Source organism: Barbus barbus (genome assembly GCF_936440315.1).
Source record: "Barbus barbus genome assembly, chromosome: 4".
Classification (NCBI taxonomy): Eukaryota; Metazoa; Chordata; class Actinopteri; order Cypriniformes; family Cyprinidae; genus Barbus; species Barbus barbus.
In genome coordinates, this window is record NC_136732.1 from 26,718,518 (window position 1) to 26,737,667 (window position 19,150).

Below are 19,150 nucleotides of genomic sequence, written 5' to 3' on the forward strand. Positions count from 1 at the left end.
GCATCATGAAGGACTCTACTCACCCTGCACACGGACTCTTCGAACGCCTCCCCTCAGGCAGACGGCTGAGGAGCATCCGGAGTAGGACCACCAGGCTCAGAAATAGCTTCTTTCCTGAAGCTGTTAGACTGTTGAACTCTAGCCATGCTCTGTAGGCATTCCATCTCTCCTTTTGAACATGCGCATGCATGCATGCGCACATACATATACACACATACATACATACACACACTGATCTGCATTACAAACACTTTATCCACCTTAAATGTAATATTTATTATAGGCGAAATACTATCGATTATCTCTTTTGGACAATTTCTTCTTGCTTTTAAACCGGGACCTGAGTTCTAATTTCGTACCATAACATGGAAATGTGAGTTGGTATGACAATAAAAGTTCCTAAGAATCCTAAGAATCCTAAGAATCCATGTTTTTACATTGTACTTATATTTTTTAAAAATACCTATGTTGTTACATCTGTAATTAATTTCTGAAATTACATGTATAATTACACTGTTGACCCATCCCTTACACCTTAACCCACCCTTAAACCTACCTGTCCCACCAAACCTGTCCCTAACCTTACCCATATCCCACCTCAATAGCAGTAAAAGTGTTTTGCAATCCAATATTACCACAGTAAGTACATTGTACTTATTTTTGATGTAAGTACATAGTAGTTAAGGCCACCTAATATAAAGTGTGACCAAGTTTCCTTTGCCCCCACAAACCAGATCAATTTAGAATATTTTTAGGTCACTTTCGATCAGATAAAGTGGGGTTGACAAATTTACGGATTCAAAATCTGGAAAAAAATTTGAAAGTTTTAAGATAAAAAAGAAAAAAATCAACAAAGAAACTGAAATGAAGTGAAGTGAAATTAAAAATGAAGACAAATATGTAGGATTCTGCTCTACTTCTAAGCCACAAGAAACTTATGAAAATGTATCATATGCTTAATAAAGGTAACATGAAAACAGCGAAGGTACTAAAACAAAACCCTGTGGGTCTCCTCTAAATTTTATTTATTTTCCTTCTCATATAACTGAAAACACACTGTTCTTTATCAAGAACACAAAATTTGCTTTTCTAAATTGAAATGTAACTATTATGAACATATATGGTCCAAAAGTTGAAAATCTTTTTTAAATTATCTAAACATGAAACTAATTAAATAATAATAATAATAGACCTTAAAATAATCAGTGCATTTTAAGATGCTGCAATATAACTAGGTCACAAATCAGATTTTTTTTTACATTGATTATGTGGCTCTAGATTATTGTGACATTGAAATGATCAGATGTTTTTCCTCCCATTGAAGCACAAAATGTTTTCTGGGTCATTCTCAAATCTTGATTGAAAACAAGATAATCATCAGTCAGTAAATCAAAAGAGGGACAAACCAAATACTAAGGCATTACGAAATTCATGAAAAACATTTCAGTTAAACTTCTTACCCTAATTGTTATGCTAAATATTGTATCATTTGTAATTACATGTTTCATTATAATAAAAAATTGGGACCCCACTGTATATACCAGCATGTTTCTGTCTCTGCATCACGTTACAATATACACACTATCCTCCATCCATCTCCATCAATAAAGTGTAATGAATACGAAATGGTGAAAAGGATGCCCCCTCCCTATTTACTATGTGAGAGTATTGATCAGAGAGAGCTACGGTCATGCTCTTTCTCTGTGTATCGTCTACCTTTAGAGCTCAAATAACTCATCTTCTGTTGAACATAAAAACTACTGAATAATGACAGAGATAATGGTGAAGAAAGGCCAAGGAATTATGCGGTCAAAATAACCAATTGTTCCCATTGCTGAACAAAGGCTCCATCGATATTTCAAGTATAGTGCAAACTGAATTCAAAGATTTCATTTTCACTCTGGTTCTCTGTATGTTTGAAAAGCTGTTGTGATTAATCTTTGCTCTCTTTGTACGCGGTTTCCCTGCTGAAAGCCTGAAAGCTTGTGCTGATTTCAGACAACTTCAGACTCCAGCCTCATGGAAACACTGCATCCGAGCTACATCTAAATGAAGCTTCCCTTGACACATGTATGTATCATAAACACAGCATGACAGCTGTCACTGCAGCTCATGTCAATGTGCTGTTTTTTTTTTTTTCTATCATGTGCTGTTGGTAGGGCTCTTCATCATTATATTGATGAATCTGACTAGAGGGTTTGCTTCTGTCGTCTATGAACTAGGACCAAATTTGATTTGGTTAATATGAATAGATTGGTTTTGAGTGCTGATGGTTCTACTTTTTAAAAAACTAAATGCATCTTAGAATCTTATTGATCTGCTTTGCTCCTTCATTGCAGTCTGCAGAGATAGATTAAAAATTGTCTGAAAATTTAGTATAAATTGTCTAATAGCATATTCTTTGAATACAGTTTTAAGGAATAGTAAAGTGAGTAAAGTGAAAAAGTGAAGTGACATTCAGCCAAGTATGGTGACCCATACTCGGAATTCGTGCTCTGCATTTAACCCATCCAACGTGCACACACACACAGCAGTGAACACACACACACCGTGAACACACACCCGGAGCAGTGGGCAGCCATTTATGCTGCGGCGCCCGGGGAGCAGTTGTGGGTTCGGTGCCTTGCTCAAGGGCACCTCAGTCGTGGTATTGAGGGTAGAGAGAGCGCTGGACATTCACTCCCCCCACCTACAATTCCTGCCGGCCGGAGACTCAAACCCGCAACCTTCGGATTACAAGTCCAACTCTCTAACCATTAGGCCACGACTTCCCGTAAGTGAATTGTCCCGTAAGTGAAGTGTATTGTCAGTCAGCCATTAATGCAAAATAAAATTATCTTAAAAATGTACATTACATTATTCAAAATAATCAGCCAAAAAACAAACACTGCTTCAATATTACAGTAATATTAATACTGAAGACCTCTGAGGTCGTTGCTATTACAGCTGGTAACTAAAGTGATGTATAAAATGAGACCAGATTGTGGTTTTGTACAAGAGACATGAAAGTAGCACCAGTGACTGGTCTAACATGGCACTGCTATTATCATGGTGAATCCTTGGTGAATTTAAAGAAATATGAGATTGCTGAATGCGACAATGGACCAATCAGAATTAAGTATTCCAAAGAGCTGCAGTGGGTAAACCTGTTTAGAGGTTTTAGAGGAAGCTCTGATTGCCTCTGTGGTCTTCTTCTCAAGACTATTATAGCAGCACATTCACAGGTTTCCAATGAAAGTGCAACACAGACTGCTTTTAGTTAATTGTTCATTTGAATCTATCAAGGCAGCCAATTATGGTTATGCGTGCTGTAAATCTTATTAACCTCTCTACACTGCTCCCCTAATGCCATGAAGACCACAAAGGTCTAATGCTTGTTCAACAAGCGTGTGTGATTATAACACAAGTAAAGCCAACCAGTGCTGTGGACCTAACATAAACATTAACAAAAGAGCTGAAGAACTGAGATGGATAATTTGTTAGCTGAACAGTTAAAGAAAGGTCCAAACGGAAATTGTGGATGTTTGTTTTACTCTTTCTGTGGTGATTTAGGAGGACAGTCTATACTTTTATGTATAATAATTTGTATTTTATCTGTGTGATTACACAGAATTAATGTAAATATGGTAAAATATGCTAAACAGAGCTGAAAGTACTAAACGTTTATTATAGCGTTTTTAAATTATTTTAAAATACCATTTTGTTTGTTTGTTTTGTATCATTTATCTGGCTTCTTTAGACATGATTTACCAATATTCCTCTTTGAATGTGACAGTTATATCAGAGAACGTGCTAATTTCTACATTTCACTACATTCTTTCTACATTACTTTCTACATTTTGTAATGCTGCCTACGATTCCTGGTCCGGCTCCATCTCCTGGCCTTATCCATTACAAAGGTCTGGCCTGCCCATAATTGTGATACCCATGTCATCGGATTGTAATTCAACACACATTCCCAATACATGCACACACTAAAGGTTATTATATTATTGCCTTAACTTGCTCCCAAAGACGAGACTTGATACACTTTTCATTGTCTGGGTCAGTCTGGGTTGTCCGTTTTGCAACACTATACGCTGAAGAGGTGATGTGGAGAATAATGGACTTGAATTTTCACGACAAGCAAGATTAATTGACATGAGCTGTGATTAGCCCTCCCTGCCAAGCTGAGCTTTTATGCCTCTATACGTACTTCATCATTAAATGCACTCAGTAATCACGTTTCTCCACTGCCACTGCATCACATATCTCAGCCGTAATCCATATGCAGATGACATTAGGGCGGATTGTTATTTAATTGGCCCCTTGAAGGTCTGTCAGCACGTCTTTAATCGGCAAGCCCTTGTCTTTTAACTACCTAAAGCGACCCAGCCATCCCCTCATATTCATCTGGCCAACAGAAGTGCTCTGGCTGTCACTGGGTGGATGAATGCTAATGAGAGCGAGAGAGATGAGTCTTTAGTGAGGTCGGATTTTGGCTCATTGCTCAGCGAAATGTTTGGCCAGCTCTCTGATCATATTTGTCTTCCTCAGTCCATGCTGTGATAAAGCTGTAAGAAGGAGCGGGACAGAGGGGCATCAGCATTGCATTGTTAAAAATGCACTCAGAAATTTGGGTGGAGACCAGTGTTGGGGTAAGATAACAGATTTGTGTAAAAATATAAGGAGTCATGGGAGAAAAAAACAATTACATATTGTGTGTAAAACATGGGTATGCTTACAACAGTTTTTGGGAAAAAAATAAATAAATTCTAAACCATTAATTTTCAGCAGAAAATATATCAGTCTTTCTGAGATGTAAAGACAAATGGGTTGCAGATAAAATGTTAAAATAGTCCATGTTCTTACCTACTTATGATATATATATATATATATATATAAAGTGGTGCATAAATACACAGTCTCATTCAGAGAATTGCATATACAGTATCTCACAGAAGAGAGTACACCCCTCACATTATTGTAAATATTTTATTATATCATTTCATGTGACAACACTGAAGAAACATCTGTGTGGCATTCTCAAACAAAAGGTGGAGGAGCACAAGGTCTCTAACATCCACAAGCTCCGTGATGTCGTCATGGAGGAGTGGAAGAGGACTCCAGTGGCAACCTGTGAAGCTCTGGTGAACTCCATGCCCAAGAGGGTTAAGGCAGTGCTGGAAAATAATGGTGGTCACACAGAATATTGACATTTTGGGCCCAATTTGGACATTTTCACTTAGGGGTGTACTCACTTTTGTGGTCAGCGGTTTAGACATTAATGGCTGTGTGTTGAGTTATTTTGAGGGGACAGCAAATTTACACTGTTATACAAGCTGTACGCTCACTACTTTACATTGTAGCAAAGTGTCATTTCTTCAGTGTTGTCTCATGAAAAGATATAATAAAATATTTACAAAAATGTGAGGGGTGTACTCTCTTCTGTGAGATACTGTAAAATAGTAAAAAAAAATAATAAATAAGTTAAAAATATAGGCTTTTTAAATACTAAAATCTGTGTGAGTGCCAGAATATGAAATGTTGTCTCTTCTATGTGATACACAATATTTCCACAATATTTTGTGTATAATACGTAACAATGATCAAACTCTGCAAATAACTATGGTGCGTTTGGTTAAAACATTAACATCAACATCAACAGAGAAAAATGTGCTTGCAATGCAAATAAAAACATGTTTGCTTCTAGCTGTGCATTTATCATGGAGCCGGAGAGCCAATGTAGAAGATAACTTGTGTCAAGATCTGTCTAGCAGCCCAATAAACCAGGAATGACAGAACAAAGCTGCAAGTCTATGCCACTTCCCATGTCAGCGAGGGAGAAATAAATTGGGTACGCACTATAAATGATTGTCTATTCATTTGTTCTTAATTTTCAGTCAATAAGTTAAGTCATAATTAAGAGATGATTTTCAACAGATGTCTAGTGGGTTGTTGAAATTGCGCCCCTTGTCGGTGGAAAGGTGGACGAAAACATCTTTGAGGCGGGATGTTAAACCTAACCTAGTATCTAAAAAGGATGTAAGCTGTCTCTAGAACAACTGCGTTTTACCTCTTTTAAAATATCGCGGAGAAAGCCTGATTAATGATTAATACAATAAGAGCCACACAAGGGATGGCTGGCTGTGCGTTGTTGGGGGAGGGAGGTGGCTCCTCGACCCTCGTTGTCATAGCAACAACAAAGGTGGAGCGATATTTTAACAGAGGGGTTGGATTGTTTGTTAGTTGAAGTCACGTGACGTGCCGCTGGGGAATGGGGGCACTTCCTGTTGAACTCTACTGAGGCTAGTTTCAACAAAATGGCTGCTGGAGCGCCACAAACGAAAACCCAGTGAACGCTTCACATCAGTGCAGTATCACTTTAAATGGATGCATTGGAATTTCCTTACCTTCCGAGCGTCGGGACATTTACTCGTGTGGACTAGTTTACATACGTATTAGTGAACTAAGTTAAAGGCATGCTGAAATATTCCCTTTACGCACTTTATATTCATCCAAAAGCATCCAAAAGCTCAAACTGCCAGTGCGCGCGTCTGTGTGGGTGTGCGCGCGTGTAGCTGCTCCTCAGGATCGCCGAAATGTTACAGCTGATCAACCTTAAGCTTTCTTGCTGACGTGCAAAACTGTCGTTTGATGTCCTTTTCACTGTTTGCACTGGTGTTTTAGAGTTTGTTCCCCCCTGTGGATAAATTCCGCTGCAGATTGAGAGGTGAATTCCTCAACTGGAAAGTCGGGCTCGCCATTGCAGCTCAGTGTCTGACTGCGACTGAATAATATCTGATCTGAGTCAGGACGGGTATCGACAACATCCTCCTTCAAAATGCAGCTCATGCATCGCATTTGAACAGCAGACCGCAGTTGCTCCGTCTGCGAAATAAAGGTAAGATGATGCATTTTTAAAAACTCACACTATTTCAGTGGGCGGGGTGTGATAATTTTGGAATAGAGTGACAATGCGTCATTTTAGCATTTTCTTTTGTGCTATTTTGTTTCTGACAGCCAGTGACAGCGAAGGGGTGCAGGATTATTGAAATCACTTGGCATACGGCGTTTAAACGCTCGCAGGTTTATTTATTAACATGCGCTCTCTCTTCTGTTTTGATGCTAGGAATAGCTTGCGTGTGCAAATGTTTACTCCCCCAAACATCAACATTGGCCCTTTTTCTAAACAGGCGAGAGATAAGCTTTCTTATCGTATTCCAGTCGTATTTAAGATTCATAAGTATGCCAATGTGAGCAATGTTGTGATTTGCCCGTTGCGTTTAGTTTGGCCCTCGAATGGTGTGTTGCTTAAATAATACATGTGTCCAGTATTTGCTGGGAGTCCCATCGCCTCGTTTTGATGCTCAAAAGTGTTGTCTCACATTAAGGCACCTCTCGGTTTTGAAATTATATTGTTATGCTGCATCTTTGACTCTAACCCTGGGCGATGAACGGTAAACAAACAACCGCTGTGGTGTTTATATTTCCATGGGGTTTGAATGCGAGAGATCGCGCATTTATTTCTGGTTAAAGCTCTTTCTTTCACTGTCTGCTCGATGCTCTGTCATTTGCCCTTGAATAAAACATTCAGATCCCTCAAAACAATTTTACTTTAGTTATAATAAAATACTGTTCAGGTTTCTTATATATATTCTAAGCTTGTGTTTTCCGAGGAAGGATACTAACGTTAGAGGTTTTATTGGTGAAATGGTGTTTATAGCAATTGAGAGTAACTATATGTTGACTAAAATTGGTAATAGTTTTCAGCAAGATGTCAGTTATTACGTTGATATTATTGTTAAATTGTAGTAATTTCATAAGAAGTATGATTCAAACATGTAAGCTGTCAGAATGTTTCTGTCAGTGTTTATTTTCTTATGGAGAGTGTTTGGTAATGCCAAATTACTACCGTGTTGTTGTAGTAACGGTATCTGATATTTAGACGGACACTATGGTTACCGTGGTTAGCTCTTCTTGGTAGTGTAAGATAATGCGAACGTGCTTAGCGTCTGAGGACAGCACTAATGTCAAACGTCCCCTTGGCTGTCCATGTGGTGCAGTTGCTAATTTGGCAGGGAGAGTTTCGGCTCCCCTCACACAGGGTCAGGGGCCCCCTGTCAGAGATAGACCTTTGAAAAGGGCTGTATGTTCTCCAGGAGTGAAAAAGGGTCAGACAAAAAGAGGCCACTTAATGCTCAGATTACCATAAAGCTTAGGTCACATTGCCCCTCTCAGCTTGTTCTTCTGAAGCCTTACCAGCTTTACTGTGGCTTCATGTTTAGTCGTTTGTAGCTGTTGGTTATTGAAGTTGAATCATTGTTTTGCTGAGTATGGTGCTTGATTCCCTTATGAAACCCTAACCCTAACCTGTATAGTAACTGTGGCATTTTGAGCAAGACCACAGTAACCACAGATAAAACCATGGATCGCTTCTCATTTTAGTGGTTAGTTAACTGGTTTCTGTACAAACCAAACACTTTTATTTGTTACAAAAATAGAATCAACGTACTGTCATAATTGTAATAAACACATTTCCTGTACAAATACCACATTATAGTGTTTTGTTAAAGTAAATGTATGGCAATTTCTTCAAACAAATAATCTCAAGGCAGCATTAGCTTGCAGGTGTTTATCTCTTGGCCTAAATTCTGCGAGCAGCTGTCATTTTCTTCTTCTTCATTGTGTGTACTTCATTTTCCAGTGTGCACATTTTACATTTCCAAGTTTGTTGCTATTGCTATTATCTACACTTGGTGGTGATATGCCACATTGCTCTGTTGGCACATGCATCAGTTTAGCATTTGTATTCAAATCCAAACTAGTGACGCCCATCTGAGCTTCTCACAGTCATTGGTGTGAAACTAGTAATGCTTAAGGAATCACTCTGCAGTTTATAGCTGATTGATTAGCCTATGTCCTATTATCCCTTCTGAGCCACCTTGAAACTATTTTTGAGTTATTGAATCGGAGGTCTTTTGTCTGTTATGCTAAGTACAAAATCCTTTTTGGTTTTTACTATCTTTAACTATGTAGTCATCTTGGTATTTTGTCAAGCTTTGACATTAATGCCTCAAATCAGTCTGGCTTATCAATAGCATCAATCTTTTTTTTTTTTTTTTGGACAGCAGACACTAGCAGTTATGAGTCCCAAAGTTAGATAAATGCTGACCTCTGAAGATTGTGACTGGATCTGTGTCCCACTGACCTTCAAGCTTCATTGCACAGAATTTGCTCTGTGAGACACGTGCACTTTGCTTGACGGTGTTGTGCTTCCACCCGCCGTGTTTTACTTTAGATATGCTTTCATTTATGCAGTTTGGAATGCAGTACTATTAGATGCACGAAACTCGCACACTGACAGACTTTCACGCGCGCTTTGTGCTTGTTTGTCTTGAAGCTCGATTGCGGCTGCGGTTAAATGCACTGGCATTTTCGAATACTTTCATACGAAATTGATGAACACACAGTCAGTTATGTTTTCAGAGCAGGACAAAACATCTGATATATCAAAATAGATCTGTGCATTAGTGTGAATGCAGCCTGTTAAAGCTGCCACTGTCTATGATCTCATCAGTAATAATCAAACGGCAATAATTATGAGGGAAAAAAAGAAAAACCCTTAACTATTGTCTGTAAACTTTCTGATAATTAAAGAACACTTTTTTTAAAATAAGTAATTAAAAAAAATGTAGCCTGCATATAATAATAATAATAATAATAAAAATGAAAGTTTTGCACAAATGTATTTGATTTAAAATTTATATGAAAATGTAAGCATGTGCTGTAATATTGAAAACTGAGAATGTGACGCATCATGATATTGAGTTGATGATAATAGTAATTGAATTGAATCGTGAAACCAAGATTCACACCCCTACTTTTAAGATGGCAGTACTGACACACAGAGATCCCAACTATAAACAACAAGCATAGAAACTCCAATTTTGCTTGAGATGTAAAGTTGTAAAGATGTGTTTGCACAACAGAAGAATTAATTGGGGAAAAAATGTAGATCAAGAGTCGTTTTGGAATCGGATCGTGACTCCCAGAATCGGGATCGGATCGTGACGTGCCTGAAGATTCCCACCCCTAATGTTCATATATTTAAAATTGTAATTTATTCTTGATTAGGCCTAATTTTTAGTAGCCATTACTCCAGTTTGTGTCCTTTCATTCTAAGCAGATTTGGTGCTCAAGAAATAGTTCTTATTATCAAGGTTGAAACAAGGTCGTGCTGCTTAATATATTTGAGCAAACTGTGAGGCATTGTTTTCAGGATTGTTTGGTGAATATAAAGTAAAATAAAAACATTTATTTGTAAAAATAATGCAAAAGCCTTTACTGCCATAGTAAAAAAAAACATTTAAAATACATTTATAGGTCAAATCTGTTAACATTTACTGATGTATTGCTTGAGACTTAAGATATAAAAGTTATAATTAAACTTTATTTGGAGTTCTACTAATTTCTTATTATTAAGCCTGAAATGTGTGTAATGTCACTATTGAAGATTGTATGATCTTTGAATGATATCAGTCTTTAAATACAAGATTTAAAGTGTACCTGAAGTATACTTGTAATAGTTCCACTTTCACAATCATATATACTTCAGTAACTATATCTTTAGTTGGACTTCAGCTCAAATAAAGTGCATTAAGCACAAAATTAGTTGTTCCAATGTAGCAGACTAAGTACACCAGTTTAGTATTCAAAGTACAGTTGCAAAGTGTTTTTATTAAGTACATAGATGTATTTGTAATGTAGCATGAAATAAATACATTTTAGGATATTTACTTTTCATTTTGATGAATGAAAGTATTAATGTATTTAAAAAAGAATAAAAGAAGCTGTATAGCAGTCTCCAGTCTGATTGGAGCTTGTGAATTTCCGACTTTTTGTGTGCAGTATGCATCAGATTGTCAGTGAATGTATTGTGGGTGGTCAGTGGGCACGGTCTGAGGCTGAGACTAACTAAACATTGGCTTTGGCCTGTTTAAAGGGATAGTTCACATTTTGTTTAGATATTTTGAAGAAAATCAGGGTTCAAACAACATTGGACCCCATTGACTTTCATTGAATATTCAAAAAATATCCGATCTTCCAAATATCTTGTGTTCCACTGAAAGTCACACAGCTATAGAAGGACATGAGGGTGAGTATTTTTGGGTGAGCTGTAATGTTTCATAGGTCCAACGTAAAGCTCTCTGGAGACTGAAAGAATGAAGGATGAAAAGCCCTGGCCGATTACAGGGTTTGTTCTAATCTCACTAAATTTGACTTGACAACTTTTTTCCCCTTAAAATTCACTTGACAACTCTTTTTTTTCTCCCTTGATGCATCACTAATAACCTCAGAACTGATCACTCTCAATTTAGCCTCAGTTACATGAGTTTCCTCTTATGCTAAGTCCATTAGTGTGCTCAACTGTTGGCTGTTTTGCATTTTATTGAGACAAATGTGCAATCGCTGAAAGACCTACGTGATTTGAGTATAATGACAGGGGTCTTTATGGCAGGCATTTGTGTGATCTATTAGGGTAATAAATTGTCAGCAGAGCTTGTGAAAGTGCTTTCATTTGTGACTTTGCAGGAAGATGAAAGTCATCGGACGGTTATGATGGCGAGTCAGTCCAGTGAAAAGCTTTTTTTAGAGCTGTTTGCGTGCCAGGAACTGAACATATGAAAAATAACCTTTTGCTGGTAGGATATTTTCTTCTCCTGAATTAAAAAGGTGCCGGCACATGGTCTGGATTTCATAAAACAGGATTTCACGCCGCACTTTCACTGCTGTTTAGTCGCCTGCTGAAATATAATCAGACTCTAAAGGTTCTTTCACCCCATCTTTTGTCTGTTATTTGTTGAGTGTGGCTGGGTTACTAAAGGAGATTTTCTTGTTATCCAGGGGTTTACTGGCATGTCAGGTCTGGTCTTCTCAAATGGCTCGGAAGTTATGGGTTTCTAATGCACGATTGTGTCGGATGTAGGGGCTGCAGATTTCTTCCTCTTTAGGCTGCTGTTGCTAGTCAGCGGGTTCCCGAGGGCTCTCGGCTCTCTTGTTTGTCTTGCAGCGTTGACATTTTTTGGCTCTGTGCCCAGAGAGCGTCTCTGCCCACCCCCTACCACCGCATCTCCACCGTATCTTCAACTCGCTCATCCCCCTCCCTTCCTCCACCTACCGCTATTTCCTACAGTAAGTCACACTGACTGTGACTTGGACCTCATCACTTATAAATGCATATTAGGCTAACAATGAAGGCAGTTATGTTGTGGGATGTGTACTTAACGCATTTATTCTTCCCCTGTTCATCAAAGGTTATTCACACACAGGTAAAGCAAAGGTCAGTATAGACAGAGACATGGTAGTTATGTACTGATAATGAGAATAATTTTATATACATGTTCAAAAAATGGCCAGTAATAAATTTTGTACTATTGTGTTTGAATAAACATTTAAAAAATTGTCACTTAAATTAATCGTTTTAAATGGAACAAGTGAATTTATGCGTCACAAAATCAGTAAAAAAAAAGTATGTACAGCATAGGGTTGTGCCGATAGACCTGGGGTACTCAAGTTCAGAGGCCAAGCGAGGCCGCATTTTAACTGCATACGATGCAAAGGGCCACTAATTACAATTTGCATCATCAGACTTTAAGACAATATTTGCAGATTTACTGATTTAGAAATTCAGTTTATTACTTATCTAAGACTTTCTTGTCCTTGTCCTATTTAAAATAAGATTGAGCATGAAAATATATGTATTTTTTTAAAGAGTAAAAATCTGGAACAAAAAATTGGATTGCTAAAACTAAAAACATTCTTGAGCAAATATAGTTCACATTAGGTAATTTACTAGAGTCTATAAAAAATAAAAATGCTGCAGTCTATGTATAGAATACAATATTCAACAAATTGATAAACAAACGATTCATAACTCATAACTTCATGACTCATAAAGACTTCACTTGTTTCATTCCTGAATGAATCAATGTTTTTTGAATGAAGCTCATGTTATGTCACTTGTATCCACCTGCTGGCATTATGTTGTAATTGATACAATGTTTATTTGAAGCATGGTCACTTTTAAAAAGGTGATTTATTCTATTTTGATCGCTTCTGTAGACAGCAGTGGTTATATCTGAACTATAAACTTTTATTCCAGTACTTCTGTGATTATTTGCATGTTTGTAACAGAAATAACGATACAAAAGACTTTGTAAAGATGTTTCATATACGCAAACTGCTCTCTCTGGATCAGTGGCAGCGCAAACGCAGATTTGAATAGGCTTTAATCGACATGAATCCTGTCATTTATGAACAAGATTGCGTGGGTGATTGAATCTGTTCGCAATCTGGCTATTTATTTAAAGGTGCCATAGAATGAAAAACTGTCTTTACCCTGGCATATTTAAATAATAACAGTTCTGTACATGGAAATGACATGCAGTGAGCCTCAAACACCATAGTTTCCTCCTTCATATGTAAATCTCGTGATTAAAAAAGACCACTGAAAAACAGGCGAATCAGAACATAACACCGACTGTGACGCAACAGTCGGGATCACTACGCCCCCAACATTTGCATAAACCCGCCCTTGTTCTAAGCCGGCCGAACCATCAGAAGCTCTGCAGGTATTGTAAATAAACAAGCGCGGACAACAGCGAAAATAACAAAATAAATGTTATGTTCCAGGCCGTGCAGGGGGTGTGAAGTGCAGGGATGGGTTGGTGTCTGTATTCAGAAAGGCACAGAAAGCAAATAACGCGAGTCACTAAAGGGACATGGTTAGCTCCTTGCTAGCGGTAGCCTGTTACAGTACATAAGATTTCACTCTCAGTAAGGAGAGATGAGGATGATGGCGAATGACTTACAGATCCTGAGCACCACTGACAAGCATCTGATCTTGTGAAATGTGTGGTAAGTACTGTTGCTCCATAATGTAAACATAGTTTGTGTGATCGCGTCTCTTGAAAGTGAAACTATAACGCGATCGATGGATCCTTCAAAAGCAGTTTCAATGCCTCGCATATTAATAACGGCTCCCTGATGCCCGCGTTTTATATACAGTATAATTACCCGACGATATAACTGCGAGAGAAAGTATTTAAATATATATTTTCCTCCCTGTGCTTCCTTGTTGCTGATGAGCCGTACTGTGAAACAGCCAATCAGAGCAGAGCTCAACATTGAGCAGCACTGTGAAACAGCCAATCAGAGCAGAGCTCATTATTATTCATGACCCTGCCAAATAAGCCAATAACAGACCGTTTCATTCTAGGGAGAAATCCTAGGGTTGTAAATGGACATGTAAAATCGTTTCTGGAGATTTTTTGCCCTTACCTAAGCCACATACCTTCTGTGTAGATATCAGAGAACAATTTAAAATACTGTATCAATGCATTCTATGGCACCTTTAAATATCCAACAGTATAAGACCGTAAACATACGATGTGACAATATGGTTTAGCTGTGTTCTTCAAGCCATCTCTGGTGTTTTCATAATAAAGTATGTTTATAATCCAATGATAATCAACATTGCCTTTACCGTATAGAATATATTATCTGCCTCGTTCTGTGACAAAAACCGCACATCAGCTCACAAAACAAAGTTATTTCAAACACTCGACTGATGTTGTGGCGTAAAATCATGTTGTCCTCTTTTGTTGGACAGCGCTTCTCTTTTAATTTGTTTGGGGCGTGCCGCGTGGTTAGTTACAGTGCTTGCAGAGATCGAGCAGCTTTTACTACTGCGATTTGTATAGGCTACAGTTAATAAAAAAAAATCAAGCTGCCTAATATTTTGGAGCGCAAACTGTAATAAAAATTCATTAATCTTCAGCATGACGCAGGCCACAAAATTAATGCAGACGGGCCAGATGCGGCCCGTGGGCTGCCTGTTGAGTGCCCCTGCTATAGACTATAGTATAGTGCATCAACGATAGCTGATCAACCTGTGGCTGATGCCTTTGACGATAACAAGACGATTATTATTATTATTATCAGGCTAGTAATACTATCTAATTAATATAAGGGCTTATTTGTTCCATCATATTTATTTTTCCGTGTTTTTACAGTGTTGCGCGTTATAACCAATCGCACGCAATTCCGTTGAGTTTATGAATGCAGTGGCCAATCAGAGGCGTTCAGAGGGGTCATTGCAGAAACACCTGAGTTTTGATGTTGAGTGCGCGCTCGCTGACTGAATTCTGCTCTCTCGCGAATTCTCTCATCATAAACAAAAAAAGTGTAGATGTACGTGCGACGTAAGTATAAATGATTTATTGATCATGCACTGTAACCAGCTTCACTGATTATAGGGATGCATTGATCCAATACTCAGTATCGGTATCGGCTCCGAATCCGGTATTGCCATTTTCTGCCGGATCGAGTATCGGTCAGAAGAGACCGATCCAAATCCGATATTGCGCGTAAACTATTGTGTTATTGTTAAGCCCCACGAAAGGCACAAAAGCATTATAAAGCACCATAATGGTTTCGTGCACTATATTTGAAGTGTTCTGAAGCCGTTCCATATTTAATGTGAAGTATATAGTAGATGAATATTTAAGTCAAGTTCACGTAAACTTTTCTCCCCGCTGCGGCTGCCTGTCATCCTCCATTCAGCATTCAAACTGCGTGTCACGTTCGGTTACTACAGTCAAAATGATGAAACTCTCTTCAAGAGCGCACAGTAACTGAGATTTAAAACTGTTAAAAGAAAAGGCTCAATAAAATATTGCACAGATATAATGCACTACCCATCAATATCTCTTCCCTTTTTTAAGAGAAATGCTGCACGCTGTGACTCAGTGTTGCTTCAAGCGCATCATTCTGCGCACGGAATGCACAAAAGCGCTTTTTGCCACTCTGTATTGGAGCCATAACCTTTCGTATTATACTTTTGTGAAATAAAAGATTATTAATAGTAGGGATATGCGCTACGACTTGCGCTAAGTTTTGTATCCGACTAGTCTAAAAGCTAGAAACCCCCAAAAAGTGGAAAAAGAAGAAAACTGTGTGTCTATATAACAGCCTACACTTGAAATACTTAATCTTTGAGTCACACTGTCAAATCCCTCAATGAATTCTGCTAAAAATAGGTCACAATTATGCCGTATGCTTGCCTCGTGTTATCATCATTTAATTTTAGGCGGCCGTTAAACAGAAAAAAGGAAGAGCATACACTCAACAAACCACTGCATAGCTTATTTATTCAGATCGGCTGGAGCAATGCACAAATGGAAAATCAATCAATAGACTGACAGAATTCTTCATATAACGTTAGCCAACACATTAAAACAAGTCAAAAACAATAGGAAAGTCTATCAAGGAATAGCATTAAAACGGCTTTTAAAAATGTAGGCCTACTTCTTGTTGGCTATATTGTCTAAAAACAAAACAATCCTCGTTTTACTCTGACATGCGCATTTGTTCAGTGAATTTTACATGTTAACGTGGTCTGGCGAAAGACTGGACTAGAGGCGATCCTGCACTTGAAAATAAAAGCGCTCGGCAGGAACTGAAGTCACAGGCACACAGAGAAATAACTACAAGCAAGCAGACAGTTTCGAAAAGAGCCTGGAAATCCTACACCACCACCGAAGTGGGTCTTTGTTTATAGGAATGGGCGGCATGGATGGGATCGCAAACCGCAGCGGCAGGTTGTAGTGTATGACATGATTGACATTTGCTGGCTTTGGCTAGCCTCCAAGTTAATGCATAAGTGCCTGTATTGAATATGATTACGCATCGCTCCAGTAAAGTTATTGTAAGCCAATCTGACATTACACCGTTTACACACAACTTTTCAGTTTTTTTCTAGCGGTAATTCAAAAGAATCCCACACCTTACTGGTCTTTTGCGTGGTCATTTTTGAGCTTGCCACAACTGACATGAAGAAAACGCATGCGAGGTCTGAGGTAAAAATGTAGTTTCCGCCCAGATACGCTTTTAAAAATATGTATATATTCAAATATTTTTATAACTTATGTATTATTTTTCAAAAGTTTTATTTGAACTTGTTTTAAATGTAACGTAATTATGGTAATTTGAATGATAAAAAAAATCATAACTTTTTTCTCTCGTGTAATCGACTATTGTTTTCAGTGTCGACTAGCAGGAGCTGTACCGTTTAGTCGACTAGACCCACACATCCCTAATTAATAGTCTTTTTTTTGTTCTGTTCTATCTGTCATATGTTGAGGCAAATTTTAAAATACAAAAAATTATATCTTTCGTAGTTGTTCAAACATTAAGAAGGTTGTGTACACCAATTCATACATTTACACAAACTCAAAAGAAATGCAAATACTTTGTTTCTAAACACTTCAATTACTGAGTAATTGTAATTGTATCGTAAAAAGCATTATACAAATAAACTTAAACTTAAGAACATCTGACAAAAATGTTAAGCATGTTAAGGAAATTAATTTTAATATAAATCATGGTTTTGCATTACATTTTTTTAAGGCTACAGCTGATTCATCTAGATGAAAAAAACACTCATATTTTTGTTCTATAATTTCAGAGTTGCCGCCTTAATTGTAGTTAGCAGACTTATTTTTTCTGTAAATTGCATAAAACTGAATTTTTTTTTTTTTTAAATACCATTCACTTAAGCATACTATAGCAATGATTCATATTTCTGCCACAGAAATTAGATAATTTAATTGCTGTTATTGGTCGCACCACGTGAGTGGTCACTCCAAATGACACACAGACCTTACATCATTAAAAATCTATTTAAAGAAACGTGTGAAAAGTTCAGCATATGGCATTAACTGCAGTCATTTTTTTAGACCGTTATTTCTAAACTTTGCCCAACCTTGGCTGCTCAATTGACCCTTCGTCGGGAGTTTGATTAACAGGCAATCTGAGTAATCATAATGCCAAATCTGCCATTTTGTCTGACAAACAAACCAGACAGGAGAGTAGATTAGCATCGGTGGGCTTGAACTTAAAATGGTGTTTATTGAAATCTTTTCACAGTTGAAACAAGATACCTTCTGATGTTCATTCATGTTTATTTTGTGCTATAACTAGTAAGAGATGATCGATCACTTGCCGCTTGAACTGAGGTGCTTCAGCGATCTGTCACGACACATTAAAGAGCCACAAAACAGAATTTGCTGTTTGAATTTCTTAAAAAAATTACAAAATTTGAACTGAGACTTGTTTAATACCGAAAGTAACCTGCTCTGTCTTGTATGTCGGCGTGTTGTCAGTGTCTTCTTTGCTCCGTGATGTATTTTTCACTTCATGAGAACATTGTGTGGCATAAAAGTGCCATGGTTTGTTGGATGGTTTGTCTGATGTAGCAACAGTAACTAAGGGTGAGTCTTTGCTAAGGGTCAATTTAGAGTTGCTGGCTCAGGTTCTGAGATGAAATCATGAACATCTTTCTTACAGCAGAAAATTACATCTGGTGTTTGTGCTTGACTGCAGGGTCAGAATTAACATGCTGCCTATGGTGAGAGTTTATTTTACTTTGCTTGGCAGTGGAATCTGGTAAAATAGATTAAAATAGTTATTAATAAATATATAATAAATTACTAATAAATGCATAATTACCAAACTTAAATTAGATGCTCAAAATTCCTATTTTTTGCATTTTGTCTCATATTGTACAAAGATTACACACAAACTGCTCGAAATGACCCAAACTGCACAAAAATCTATTCAAAATTCCAAAATCTATTTTGTGTATATAAACAATTAAATAAAAGCACAAAAACTGCAAATCTGGGACATATATCTGTAATGGAAAACACTCAGCAGAGGTCGCACCACATGATATTTGGTCACACCACATGATATTTTCGAATTCAGTAAAAATTTTCAGATCAAAATTCACTCCACCGATCTGGGCTTTATGGCGGTGTGCCCAAACTCAATCCTCTCCTCAGTGAAGACAAAAGAAAACACGCTTGGAATTTACAAAAAAGCACATAAAGGACCCTCAGACTGTGAGAAACAAGATTCTCTGGTCTGATGAACCTCAATTCTAAGCATCATGTTTGAAGTGAACCAGCTCTGCTCATCACCTGCAGAGTACCATCCCAATAGTAAAGTGTGCTGGTAGCAGCCTCATGCTGTGGGGCTGTTTTTCAGCAGCAGGGCCTGAGGGACTCATCAGAATAGAAGAAAAGCTCAATGCACCAAAATATTG

General features: G+C 37.7%; 1 protein-coding gene across 3 annotated transcripts in view; it reads left to right on the forward strand.

Annotated features, from left to right (window-relative positions):
* Positions 1–5,945: 5,945 nt before the first annotated feature.
* The window catches only part of LOC306868772 (trinucleotide repeat-containing gene 6C protein-like), a 74,948-nt gene continuing 61,743 nt past the window's right edge, over positions 5,946–19,150 (forward strand). For all 3 annotated transcript variants that reach the window (XM_079415120.1, XM_079415122.1, XM_079415121.1), the window contains exon 1: positions 5,946–6,883. The gene's annotated coding sequence lies outside the window, so the exon portion shown is untranslated. The remainder of the gene's footprint in view (positions 6,884–19,150) is intronic.